General features: G+C 41.4%; 2 long non-coding RNA genes across 6 annotated transcripts in view; one reads left to right on the top strand and one right to left on the bottom strand.

Annotated features, from left to right (window-relative positions):
* LOC125613224 overlaps positions 1 to 7,975 on the bottom strand; it is a 13,074-nt gene extending 5,099 nt beyond the window's left edge. Inside the window, exon 1 of the long non-coding RNA XR_007343729.1 lies at positions 7,501 to 7,975. This is a non-coding gene — a long non-coding RNA (uncharacterized LOC125613224). The remainder of the gene's footprint in view (positions 1 to 7,500) is intronic.
* The window catches only part of LOC125613223, a 192,490-nt gene that overhangs the window by 126,379 nt on the left and 51,771 nt on the right, over positions 1 to 14,340 (top strand). For 3 of the 5 annotated variants that reach the window (XR_007343726.1, XR_007343725.1, XR_007343724.1), the window contains 2 exons: positions 5,616 to 5,730; positions 10,153 to 14,192. This is a non-coding gene — a long non-coding RNA (uncharacterized LOC125613223). Of the gene's footprint in view, positions 1 to 5,615; positions 5,731 to 10,152; positions 14,193 to 14,340 lie in introns of those variants that run through there. The other 2 variants (XR_007343728.1, XR_007343727.1) reach the window with 1 other exon arrangement.

Raw genomic sequence — 14,340 nt, 5'->3', positions numbered from 1 at the left:
GGTACCCCCCCCCCCCCAAAAAAAAAAGGAAAAAAGAGAGACTCAATGAAGTAACTTAACCAAAGTCTTTTGTTGGGTGAATGAAGGAGCCAGGGTTTGAGTCCAGATCTGAAGGCAGACCAGGGCCTCGTCTGCAGTTTCAGTCTGTGACAGGGAACAGGAAACACAGCCATGCAACTCTTGAGCCTCTAGGTCTGATCTCAGCACTTACTTGATAATTATTTGTTGAATAAATAAATGCATGAATAGATACAACAGTAGCTCTGACAACATTACAAAGATTTTACACCAACCTATAAGTCAATTATTATGGGATAATAAACAAAAACAATAAAATATACTATATAGCAGAGAGATGGAATGACATGTTGAGAAAGGAAATTTTATTATAACCCAGGATTTGATTGAAAACCAAGATATGAAATGTGTGAATAATACCCAGCCTGATTTCTCTCTTCTATACAGAAAGGAACATCTCTGTCATTGGTTAGAAAGGGCCTTAAATATTAGTCTGTCCAAATTTCATTCTCCCCTCTCATCCTGTCAGGGCATCTAATTATTTTTTTATTTTTTGGGCATACCAGGGGTTGAACTCAGGGGCCCCCGACCCCTGAGCCACATCCCCAACCCTATTTTGTAATTTATTTAGAGACAGGGTCTCACTGAGTTGCTTAGCACCTTGCTTTTGCTGAGGCTGGCTTTGAACTGGGATCCTTTTGCCTCAGGCTCCTCAACCTCTGGGATTACAGGTGTGAGCCACGGTGCCCGGCAAAGGCATCTAATTATGTTCTTGATTACAGGGGGTACCATATAGGCCTCACAGAGTTCTTCCAGGATAGCCTTCTCAAGTGCTCTGGGGTAGACAGCACCTCCATCAAGGACAGTGCTCCCCCCAAGGGAAGACCTTAACTCTGGGATAGTAAGAGTTAAATTAAAGATGGACAGTTCTGATGTTTCTGAGAGAGGAAAAGTTTGTCTGATATGAGCATCTTGCCTTTCAAGGTTTTTGAGGTATGTAAAGCACATGCTATAGTTTTTGGACACAGTAGGTACTCAATAATTGGTGGCAATTATAAAGAGAATGCAGCCAACTCTAAAGAACAAACAGACATGGGATTGAAATCCAGCTTTGTTAATTATTAGATGGAAAAATAATTTCCTGATCATGAGCAAGTTATTTGAGCATTCTAATCTTAAAGTTTTTCATTTGTAAAAGTGATAAGTAGTCATTAGGAACAAGATTCTCTATTTGGTGTGGTTATGGCAACTTTGTTCAGTTTATAGGTAAGTTAAATGAAGCTCATAGACATTAAGTGTAGACTTTAGGAGGTGGTAATTTAGCTAGTGTCAAAAGTTAAGATTTAAACCCAGGTGTCTGATTCTGGCACCTGATTATTTTCCAGTTTATAATACTGCTCATGTGAAAGAGAGATGACAAAAAATGCTGAATTGTTGTGCTGATTAGATTCAGTGCACAGTCAGCCCTCAAAAATAGTAGCTATCATTAATAATTATGATTAAGGTGGTGTAGGACAATCTATATATTCATATTAACCAGAGTTGGAAGAATTTTAACATATACAACTCATTAAGGCCCCTGGTTGGAAATTTCCTGGTTGGCATATAGTAGGTAGTCTGTAAGTGCTTGCTGACACATTAAAAATGTCATAATCAGGGGCTGGGGTTGTGGCTCAGTGATAGAGCACTTGCCTAGTGCATGCCGATCCTCAGCACCACATTAAAAAAAAAATAATAAGCAAAATAAAATAAAGGTTAAAAAAATTGGACTAAAAAAAAGATGTCATAATCATGCGTGTTAAAGACCCAGTGATGTCTGAACTGATAGTTGGAATCTGTCCTTTCACGTTCCCTCCTCAAACATGCCTCTTTCACTTCTGAAAACTTTGGAAACTTTGGTGAAATGCAGTAGGACAAGGAATTATGAGAGATGGTCTTGTTGAAATAGCTGCCTACTCTTCCTCCCATATATTGAGAGTTCTCTTTCAGGTATGGCCAAGTATGCTTCTTTTGTACCTACCCTCTGTAAATAGACAATAATTAGAAACTCTAGACAAAATCGTAAAAAAAGAACAGGTGCCTGAATATGCTGGAAATTAAATGAAAGTTGGAAGATTCTTCAGGGGCATTGATGTGGAAGAAGGGAAAGGTATGGGAAAAGTTTTCTATTTATTATGGTTATTAGCTGCAGCCAGCACCATGTTGGGGCAGCTAAAGCAACTATAGGAAACTGGCAGTACCTCTGGCCTGAAAACCAGATGACAGAGTTTTGGGCAACCACAGCTGCTAAATATAAACTCTGTCCAAATCTCTGGTTGACCTCTGCATCAAGCATGTGTGGGGTAGAATCCAAGAAGCTCAGCTAAAGATAGAAGAATTGAACTGAGATTTGAGCTGGTACCCAAGAGACAGAGTTTGCAATTTGAGTCCAACCAACTTAATTGCTTGCTATAGCAACATCAACAACAACTACTCAACACTCTTCCGCAGAATATAGCAGAATTCAGAGAAACCACAACACAACATTCACAACATCCGGAATATAATCTAAAAATATTTAAAACAGAAAGAGCCAGAAAGATGTGAACTATTTTCAAAAGAAAACACAGTCAATACTGATACCTACTTGTTCAAATATTGGAATAATAGAGAAGTATTTCAAAATAATTATTATATATACTCATTAATATAAGAAAAACTATGGTTAAAATAAATGGCAAAAGATAAAATCTCAGTTGAGAAATAATTTTAAAAAGGACCAAATAGAACTGGAAAAATGGAACATCTACAATAAAAATTCACCGAGTTCATCTGGGCATGGTGACATACTCCTGTAATCCCAGCAGCTTGGGAGGCTGAGTCAGGAGGATTACAAGTTCAAAGCCAGCCTCAGCAACTTAGAGAGGCTCTAAGCAACTTATGAGACCCTGTCTCAAACAAATTGTTTTAATTTTTTTTTTTTTTACTGAATTCCCCTAAAAGCAAAATGGGTATGAGAGAGAGAAAGATTCGGTGAACTTAAAGACAGATTCAATAAAAAGTATTTAATCCTAAGAATGGATAAAAGCAAACAAATGAATGGCACTTCAGATAACTGTCAGACAAAAATCAAAATTAATCAAAATCTAATTAGTTTAATTAGAATTCCAAAAGAAGAGAAAAAATGGAGCAGAGAAGTTGAAGAAATAATAAGCAAAAACATACTAAAAATATGGAAAAGAAATGAAACATATAATTATGAAAATAAAAAGTAATAACCAAGAAAAAGTTAGTCTTTGTGGATATCCCAAATTTGATGAAAGACATAAATTTATACATTCTTAGCAAACCCAAGCAGGTGGAGGGAAAAACCTTGGGAGAAAAGATACATAATATATAGGGATACAGTGATTCAGTGGAGACCAGAAAATAATGGAAAGGCATCTTCAAAGTTTTGAAAGAACAAAAAGATCTATTCACCTAGAATTTATATCCAGTAAAACCATTATTCAAGAATGAACTAGCACAGAGGCATGTCTAGATAGAATAAAGCTATCTGCGTTCATCAGGCCACACTCCAATAAATGATAAAGGAAGCTCTTTAGACTCAAAGGAAATGACACCAGATAGAATTGTGGATCTTCCGAAAGGAACAATGAGGATCAAAAAGGGTAAAGTTTGGGTTAAATATAAAATATTATCTTTTTATTTCTCACTTTCTGTCAAGTGTAAGTGACATTTAAACCATAGATTTTAGCATTGTCTCATAGGGTTGATAGCCTGTCGATGTATACAAATGATAGCTTCAGCCTAAGTCATGGGGAGGGGTGGTACATGGACTCACACAGTTGCAATGTTTTTACACTTTTTATAAAAAGGTACAACATTAATTCTGAGCAGATTGTGAAAGGTTAAGCGTATATAATGACTAGAAATAATAGTGAACTTACACGGAAGCTCAATATGATAATTGTGATCACAAATTGGGTTTATCAACTGAATCTATGGAACTTTGCAAAAAGAAAATAAAGCTGTTATAGAAAGAAGCTAGTAGATAAATAGATGAGACTTATGTTTCATTCCCCTTCTCTGCTTTCAAATCATCTTGATTACTAGTGCTTGGTGGGAAAATGGGCAATGCGTTCATTTGGTCATTCAAATATGCATCCATCCAATAGGTAGTTATTGCAGTCATTAGATTTTCAGGTGCTCTATCAGCCTTTGAGGATATAAATGAAATAGGGCATTGTCCTTGCCTTCAAGGAGCTTTGTTCTCCCATGAACTGATGGAGACTCTCCTGACCTCTACACTGACGGAATCTTCAATCTTGTCACTTTTGAGCCATTTAGGGGAAAGAAAAACACCCATCTTCCTAGATTCAGGTAATAGATATCAGGTGCTTCAATCAGACTTTGAGCATGGAGAGTATGGTAGTTTCTGATGGCATATCCCACTGTGGTATAAAGAGCTCTCCAGGGGTGGGAGGGTCTGAGGGCTGAAGATTATATCCTTGTTTTAGCTTTTTTCACTACTCTGACTAAATGACCAAGCCAGCACAACTGTGGAGGAGAAAAGGTTGATTTGAAGGCTCACAGTTTCAAAGATCTTAATCCATAGAAGGCTGGCTCCATTTCCTGGGGCTCAAGGTGAGGCTGAACATCATAGCAGGAGAGTGGGGCAGAGGAAAGCAGCTCACATGGTGATCAGGAAGCAGAGAGAGATTTCACTCTCCAGATACCCCATAGCCACACCCCAATGGACTACTTCCTTCAGCCACCCCCCACCAGCTTCCAGTCACCACTCAGTTAATCCTGTCAGGGTTTAACTCACTGATTGGCTTAAGAGTATGATCCAACCACTTCTCCTCCAAACCTTCTTGGATTGTCTTACATGTGAGCTTCCGGGGGACACCATATCTAAACCACAACAGCCCTCGACTTGCTGCTCACTTAACTATGTGATTTTAAGCAATCCACTTAACCTCCCTGAGACTCAGTTTCATCATTTGCAAAACTGAGTAGCATTGCTGCCACTGTTCTTAAAGGAGACAAATATAATTCTGTTTGCTAAGTTCCAGGGTCAGTTTTGATTTAGGGGTCCATTAAAAGCAGGTGTTCTAAAACTAATTCTCCAAGTTGAGTACTGGGGAAAATGACTGATGATATTTACTCTAAAGTCTATGTTCTTGACTAGATTTGTGTGTGTGTGTGTGTGTGTGTGTGTGTGGTTCAATTTGGTGTAGTGGAATTACCATAAACTTTGTTGTAAGGCATTCTGGGTTTAAATTCTAGCTCAGTATTTACTAGTTATATGACCTTGGACATTATATCTCAGTTTTCTCATTTGTAAAATGGGGTATAATAATGGTTAGACTGTAGAACAGAGGTAACCAGCTGTCTACCAATGTTTAACTTCTCTTCTGTAGAACAGAGACATTTCTTTGAGCTGCCTAGCTAGTGCCAAGGATTTGTGTCTGGGAGTGCATCTGTGATTAGTTCTTAGCCATCCCCTGTGAGCTCAAGTGACAGCCAGTAGCCCAATTCCAGGCATGGCCCAGGGAGTTAGGGAAAAAAAAAAGCCCTTTCATGTACACACTTCTATGTTCTTTCTTCTTCAGATAATGCAACTTTGGAAGCCATACAACGGAGCTGCAAGATGGAAGGAGGCTGGGCCTTCAATCACTCTTTGGAGAAGAGCTACCCCACTCTTTAGGTGTGCCATTGAGAATTAGTGTAAGTGACAAACTTCTATTGTATTTGTGCTATCATACATTTGGGGGTTTACTTTTATAGCATTAATTAATTTAGAAAGCACACGTTATGTACAGCATCTGGCATGTGTTGTCTGTCACGTGGTAAGGTTCGATAAATAAGAGCACTCTTCTGCCTGAGAACAGCATTTTTTTATCAGATTGGATGAAGAGTCAATATCACACTTGCTAATGCTGTATTTCTGTCATCTGTGTGTGTGAACCTCAATTCCCCAATAAATCAAGCAGAGGTAGCAATACAACTTCCTCACTAGAATTATTGAGAAATAAGTAAATATTAAGCAGAAGGTGGAAGTACATGTTTAAGAAAGAATATTTCAGAAATACCAGATGATGCCAGGCAGGACAGGGAAGACTGAAGTAAACTGGAAACAATCTTTCTTGAAAGCAACACAAGTAGTCAGACTGTTATCAGACAAGGAGGCCAGAAGTGATTTTCCCTTAGAAGTATGTGTTAGTCAGCTTTTCACTGATGTGACCAAAATACCCAACAAAAACAACTTAGAGGAGGAAAAGTGTATTTTGTCTCATGGTTTCAGAGGTTTGGTCGGTGGTGGGCCAACTCCATTGCTCTAGGCCAAAGGTGAGGCAGAACATCATGGTGGAAGGGCGTGGAAGGGGAGCACTGCTCTACCTGTGGCAGCCAGGAAGCAGAGAAAGAAGGAGGAGCCCGGGAGACAAGGAAGATGTAATCCCTGCGGGCATGCCCCCTGGTGACCCACCTCCTTCAGTCACATTCCACCTGCCTCCAGTTACCAACCAGTTAGTCTTTTCAAATTATTAATCTATCAAGTGGGTTAATCCACTGATTAGGTGACAGCTCTCATAACATACTCATTTCACCTCCTGCATTTACAGAGGAGATTTTTTTAGGGGATACCTGATATCCAAACCATAACAAAGTTCTTTTGTGAAGTGTGCTCACAGCTATGCATGAGAAATGTACATTCAGTCATTCCATAAAGATGGGCCTTTGTCCATGAAGTGCAGTCTCAGGGCAGGCTTAGGACCAGAGGACGCGGGACTGCATGGCACAGTCCAAATGTCCAAACCTAGCATTTTATTAGATACAACGGCTCAGGGGAGTGAGGAATAGCACTTCCCCTGCTGACCATACTGTGTGATGGGAAGATGTGGCATCTCTGTATTCACTGCTATACCCCCCACCCCACCCCACCGCCTCTGGTGCCTCTGATACCTCTGGTATCTTGCTTTTTGCCTGTCTTTGACACTTCCCCCCGACTTGTCTCATGAGGCTACACCCACACAGACCCTAGAGTAGGTTCTGTGATCTGTGGACCCAGAGAGTTCTGAGAGCTAGTTAGGGTGGCAGTCATTCTCATCCATGGGGATAGTCTGACTCCTGTCCCAGCACCCAAGGAGCTCAGGGACAGGCATCTGAGAACTGGAATCCAACTGGGGCAAATGACAGTAAAGCAATATTTCAGGCCAGGCCTAGGAACAGGGTTTGAGGTAGAACAGGCTCTGAAGGGGCACCGAGAGGTGGAGTACTCTCTACTTGAGAAGACAGAGGGTGCCAGACATGAGATACAGGAAGAGGAAGGAAGAGTCAATGTTGAGGTTGAGGATGGGAAGAATCTGCCTATGGTAAAGAACTGGGATGAGGAGTGGGGGGCAATGGTTGGGTAACATGAATGGGGCCAGATTCTGGAGGATCCTGAATGCCAGGCCGAGAAGGCCTGTGTCAGACAAGACTCCACAGGGAACTCACCCCACGCTGGTCAACCCATCCTGCCAGGCCCTTCCCCCGGGGTGGCTGGTGTAGGCCTCCTGGCCCCATCTGCTCGGCACATCTTTCACTTCAGCTTAGCTCAGCACATCTCCTTGTTCCTCCCCGACTCCTCCTGGCTTAAGCCATTCCTCCAGGCAGAGAGGCATCTGGGGTCTAGGTCACCTCTCTGCTGCTGCTTCCCCACAGAACAAGGCCTCTCCCACTGCGAGTCCTCCAGACAGGGCCTGCCACTCCCTCTGCATCTCTCCAACCGATTGGACCAGCCCATCACACACTTAAGACTTCCCCTTCCAGTGGCTGTGTTCAGTTTTAACCAGGAGAATTCAGAGCTACCTAGTCCATACCTCCTTGTTCTAGCTCCCTTCTGCTTGACCACCTTGCTTTTGTTACCCAAAGTCAGTCTCTCTCTCTCTCTCTCTACAAATGGCTTTGCAGCAGACCTGGGAGTGCACAGCAGCACCAATAATGTCTCCATGGTTCCTTGTTAGCTGCACTCCAAGCAGGAAAGTGACTAGGCCTGACAATATAATTTACATTGCTGTATAAAACTATCTGTGGAAGCCAAGCTAATTTGTGCCAGATTAGGCTATTTGTCTCAGCCACTGTCTAGCAGCACAATCTATCAGAGGGCTGTTTTCAAATATCGCTTTTCAAGCGTGCCCTTGAGAGGCAGAAATTGATTGGGATCTTAGAGAGCAAAATTACAGCAATAACTTAAAAGAAACAATAATTACTGAATCATACCAGTGTCAGCACTCTGCAAAACACGAAATAGCCATCAAACCCCAATCCAATATATTCTGAAGCGAATTTATTGAATGGAAAAAGCAGTTGAGTGAGGGTTTTTCTCCCCCCTCCTCCCCTTCCCCTGTACATATGGTTATCTCAAAACCGCAAGTGAATGAGTCGATAATTCTTGTCATTGACTGCTCCATTTTCACGGAGTCAGAGGAGATCCATTAGCTGCCTCCTGCTGCACCGTCTCCCTCTCTCCTCTCTCCTTCTCTCCATCGCCTCTATTCATTTGCTAGTCTCTGCTCTTCAAGCAAACAAACATGTATAACTAATCATCTGTTAAAATGCAGAGGGCCCCTAATAAATCTCTGCAGCTGAAATACTTTAATGGGTAATTAATTGATCCTGTTCCAGAGGAGTAATAAGATAATAAATTAGACAATATTTCACTCAGTCGTGTCAGGCTCCTAGCTAATGGCGCTGTAGGGCTAAGCTGAAGGATAATAAATTAGCCAGAAATTAACTGCTAAGAGCTTTCTGCAGAGAAATTGGCTGACAAGTGAGTCACACGCGTGATTCAGGGCCTGACTGGTGTTGTGGCGGATCTCTGTGAATATGAACTTGCGCTTTGGGAGGGGGCCCCATGGGGCGCTCCCAGCTGGGCTCCGGTAGGATTCTGTTCCCAGGCTGAGAGAGTCTGTTGGGTAATACCCAGAGCTTGTGAAACTGGCTAGGGCCCTTGCCTTGCACACCAAACGGGTTCCTGGGAGCCCTGAGCTCTTGAAAATAGCTTCCCCCAAGCCATCAGATTCACTGAATTTTTATGGGTCTCACCCACTCTGACCAGTAGGGCTACTGAACACCTGTCGCCGCCAGGTTCCATCTGTTGCTTCCCAAGCAAATATGCAAATAAGGAAGGATGGAGTCTTGGTAGAGGTGGAAAAGAGACTTGTGCCCTTGCAAAAAGGCTCTTGCAAAAGTTAAGCAGAAAGGTGAGCAGGAAGAAAGAGAGTGAAATACATTTTGTAGCAGGTAAGAGATATTTCTTACTAGTTCAGATGGAGAAAATCTCTTAGTTTTGTGGAGCAACTCAAGGAAGGTGATAGCAAGTATTAGGCAAGAAAAGACTTGGCCCTGGAAAGTCACGTGGGCCTTTGCTTGAGGGTAGAGGAAGCCAGCTTCTCCATGGAGGCAGCTGGAGGGTAGCTGAGCATGTGGTGAAACAGGGGGGGATTAAAGAGATTTGACTTCTTACTCTTTACTGGCTGTGTGACCTTGTGTAGGTTACTTACCTACCCTGAACTCTGGCTTGATCCTCAGTAAAAGAGTGTTGAATGAATGACTCAAGAGAGGCTTGGAGTGTTGTGTCTCACTCAGAGCAGGTGCCAATCTAGCATTACTTATTACATGGAGTGCAGAGGGTAAGGTTATTTATAAGTGAGGGAGACAGCAGATAAAGAAATGAGAGGGGGTGGTGGTAGGAGACAGTGGGTGAGCTTGATCCTCTTTTTCTGGAATAAGGACCAGATTACTTGCACCCCACCATAAAGATGGTCCTAACTGGATGTGCTCACCTTCTGGCAGACCATCCCTCATTGCTTCATGGTAAATATGAGTCAATTAATCTTCCGCGTCACTAGTAGCAATGGCAGTGTGGGTCGAAGGCATCCATAGAACTGGATTATTTAAATGGGATAATGCAGAATCAAAGAGATTTAGAGACCAGAAAGGAGAAGAAAAACTCTAGACTGATTCCCAGGTTTCTGGCTTGGGTGCCTGGTTGTAATCCATTCCACTTAGCATCACCCAGAGTGGAACACTTGCCTTGCCTTCTGGCCACAGGGGCCATTGAAATTGTTTGCACTGATCCTTGAAACCTGTCACTCACTCTTATAGCCACCACTGCCTGAGGATCCTGCTGCTTTGGCTTCACCGACTCATCCTGTTCCTGAGTACAACAAAACAGTGCACCCCTCCCTTGTGCCACCTGCTTCCTGACCTTGGAGTTGTCTTGCTGCTGCTGGAGCAGGTAGCAAGCACTTTGACACCATCTTGACACTCATGTATGTGCATCCCTGGGGTCCAAGGGGGTTGATGTCCTGGGAGAGGCATACTCTGACCAGTGGGTGGTGGCCACCAACAGATAAATTGTTCTCCTTTCTCCCTACTGGATGAACTACTTGAAGATGGGGTGGCTTCTAATGACCTTTTGCAGATATCCTATGACACAAAGGGATCCATTTCTCACAGGCCTGTGGCTGGCTCATCATGTGCTCCCTTCTACTTGCCCTCCCCACCTCTGTACCTCACCCCCTTCCCTATTCCTGCTTCCTGGAGACTCACTCTCTAGTAAACACTAGCACTACATACATATATACACACACACATACATACTTACATAAAGAATTTAAGTGTGTAGTCAGTACCAGTTATCACATCAGCTTATCAGCAGTGTGGTGTTGGCATTCCTTGTCTGGTGACCAACCTGAGGCAGTGCTGGAAAGACAAGACCTTGCATAGTCTCTGTTGGACTTCAGGGTGGCTGAAAACCACCTTGAGCAGCCCTTATACTGCTCTCATTCTGGGGGAGATGCTGGGTCTCCTGGAGGATCTTGACTAGAGGCCTGTAGCAGAACAGATTCAGCCAGAACTGGGAACCAGAAACTGGATTCTAACTGTGTAAAAGCAAAAGGGGTGGGTTGGGGGTGTGCTCAATGTTTGAGTGCTTGCTTAGGGTATACGAGGCCCTGGGTTCCATCTGTAGCAACACACACACACACACACACACACCTACCCACCCCCACACACACACACATGGAAGGAGATTTCCAAGTAGAAATGATAAGATCAGTACAGCTCATAGCAAGGACCCATTCACTGACATATCTTTTAAAAATAAGTGTGTTTTCATGTATTTTATTCCCTTATGTGGAATGTTTTCCTGGTCTCTCTCAGTCTATTCTTGTGCTATTTGCATATCTAGGCTCAGTTCTTTGTTCCTCATGGCCTCAGGATTGGAAGAGAGGTTGAGGGCACCATGCCTAACCTCAGCCTCTGATAGAGCAGAAACAGGTGGCTGAGCCTGGAGGCCCATTTTTGTGTGTCTGAATCGTTAGAAAATAGTTTCAAAGGTCCTCTCCATGCCCTGTACAGAAGCACATGGTAAATTTACTTTCCTTTTTTTTAGATAATTGATGACCATGATATGACCCCTAAGCCTTCTCCTTTTTTCAGACTAAAGCTGCCTAGCTCCTTTAACCATTATGTGTGTACCATTTCCCCTTCTTTTTATTGTGAAGTATAGCATATGCAAAGAAAATAACCCAGACCACCAAGTACAGCTTGGTTGATAATACAAAGTGATACCCATGAAGGGAAAAGACACTGGTAGCTTTTTCTGGTGGTACTACCTGAATCAGACCTCCCCACTCCTTCCAGAATATGTGCCACCTGACTTCTGTGCAAATCATTCATTGCTTTTCATAAATTCTATAATTTATGTACAGATATACTTCTGAGGTATTGTGAGTTTGGTTCAAGACCATTGCAATAAAGTGACTATCTCAATAAAGCAAGTCATATGATATTTTGATTTCCTAATACAGATAAAAATATCTTTACATTCTACTATAATCTATTAAGTGTTCAGTGATATTATGTCTAAAAAAGCAATGAACAAACTTGATTAAAATACTGTATTTGTAAAAAATGCTAATAATCATTTAGGCTGATGAAAAGATAATGCCATTAGATTTGCTGGAAGCAGGGTTGCCACAAACCTTCGATTTGGTAAAAAACAAAACCCCCCAAAACAAAACAAAACAAAACAAAAAACACTGGAATTATCTGTGAAGTGCAATAAAGGGCAATCATTCCCAAATCATATGGTTTAGCTTTGCCAATTTTAAGTTTTCTGAATTGTTCTTTTGTGCCTTCTTTGTTCAACCCTACGTTAATGAGTGCTATGCTTTGGATGTGTGCCCCCAAAGTCCATGCATTGGAACCTTAATTCCACAATGAGGCAGTGTTGGAGGAGGGGCCTGGTGGAAGGTGCTTGCACGTTGAGGGTGGATCCCTCATTAATGGGTTAATACTTTGCTTGTAGGAATGGGTGAGCTATTACAGGAATATCCCCCCTTTCTCTCTTTGACATGTGCTCCCTTATCCTTCTGTTTTCTATCATGAATTGATGTAGTATGAGGCTCTCACAAGATGTGGTTGCCAGATTTTGGACTTCCTGCCTCCAAAACTATAAGCTGAAATAAAACTATTTTATTTATGAATTATACAATCTTAGGTATTGTGTTATAGCAACAAAAATGAACTAAGGCATGGGATTCATCTATGTTTTTGCTTGTTGCTGTAATTGTTTCTATTGACACATAATGTTTTGTATATTTTATATGTGAACAAAGATGTAATTTTGTTGATACATGATAATTTATTGATTGTTTCACAATATGAATGTACTATAATTTACATATGTGTTCTATAACTGATATGCTTCAAAGATGGTTCTAGCTTGGGGCCCTTATGATGGATATTGATCTCCGTGAGTTGTGAAATATCATGCATTTCACTAGGGTACATACCTGGCAGCAGATTTTTGAATCATAGAGCCTGCTCATCTCTCACATTACCAAACTGGTGTACAAAATGATTGTATTACATTGCAAATCAACAGAGTATGCAAGTTCTTGTGGTAGAATGAAGCTGTGCTACCCAGCTCTGCTCCTTCAGGACTTTGCCTCCTCTGAAGATCTGTGAAGTTCAGATCTTAGCCTTGCTCTTCCCTGAACAGACTGGATTTGGTGACTGTGTGAAGCAAGAAAACAAAGGCTTGGCCATTTTTGACCACATGGCAGATTCCGATGGGTGATACTCCCCCAGAGCATTGTGTCTGGGCTTTATCATCATCACACTTTAGCTCCTCTTCCTCTGTTCATGGGAACTGATCCCAAGAAACATTTCCCGCACCAAACTCTAACTCAGAGTTTGCTTTCTGAGATCCCAGTCTGCAACTGCTGCTGTGACTCTTCGCCCTTGTCAACATTTGATATTAACAGAATTTGACAAGTTGGTAGATATTTAAGGTTAGCTCATTGTGGTTTTTTTTCTTAAGTGAAAATTAAATCTTAAATTTAGAAATGTTAAAAATTTTAAATTATTGAGATATAATTTACATACTATAAAATATTCCCCCTTTTGACACATATAGTTTGGTGAGTCTTGACAGCTGTATTTTGTCATGCAGTCACCACCACCACCAAGATACAGTACATTTCCATCATCCCCCAAGTTCCCTTGTGACCCTTTACAGTCAATCCCCACCCTACCCCTGTTCTGCTTTAGGTCACTGTAGTTTTGTCTTTTCCAGATGCCTAATAAATGGATTCATCCAGAATATATTTTTCTGTGTCTGGCTTCTTCCATTTACCAGAATGCTTTTGAGATTCAGTGCATAAATACATCATGGTTTACCCATTTTCTCATTGATAAAGATTGGACTATTTCTAATATTTGGAAAAATAATATGAATCAAACTTCTAAGACAACTTAGTATGAGTCCTTTATGCAGATATATGCTTTCACTTCTCTTGGATAAATATGCAGGAGTAGCACTGTTGGGTTATAGGATAGGGGTAATTTTAACTGTAAGAAACCACCAACTAACTTCCATTTTACACTTTATATACAAACAGTTTATGAGAGTTTTAGTTACTTCACATCCTTGCCAACACACAGTTTATTCAGTCTTTTAATTCCTTAGCTATTCTAGTGTGCTAGCTCATATTTTAGTTTATAGTTAAATGATGCAAAATCATGACAAGTAACATGGAGTACTTTTTCATATGCTTACTGGCCTTCTGTATTTCCTTTTTAGTAAACTGTCTTTTTAAATCTTTTTTTTTTTTTTGGTTACTAGGGATTTAACCCAGGGATGCTTAACCACTGAGTCCTTTTTATTTTTTATTTTGAGAGAGGGTCTCACTAAGTTGCTTAGGTTCTTGTTAAATTATGAGGCTGACTTTGAACTTGTGATCCTCCTGCCTCAGCCTCCAGAGCTGCTGGGATTAACAGGCA

This window comes from Marmota marmota, unplaced genomic scaffold, assembly GCF_001458135.2.
Source record: "Marmota marmota marmota unplaced genomic scaffold, marMar, whole genome shotgun sequence".
Classification (NCBI taxonomy): Eukaryota; Metazoa; Chordata; class Mammalia; order Rodentia; family Sciuridae; genus Marmota; species Marmota marmota.
Note: the sequence above shows the minus strand (reverse complement) of the source record. Positions and strands in the feature narration are given on the sequence as shown.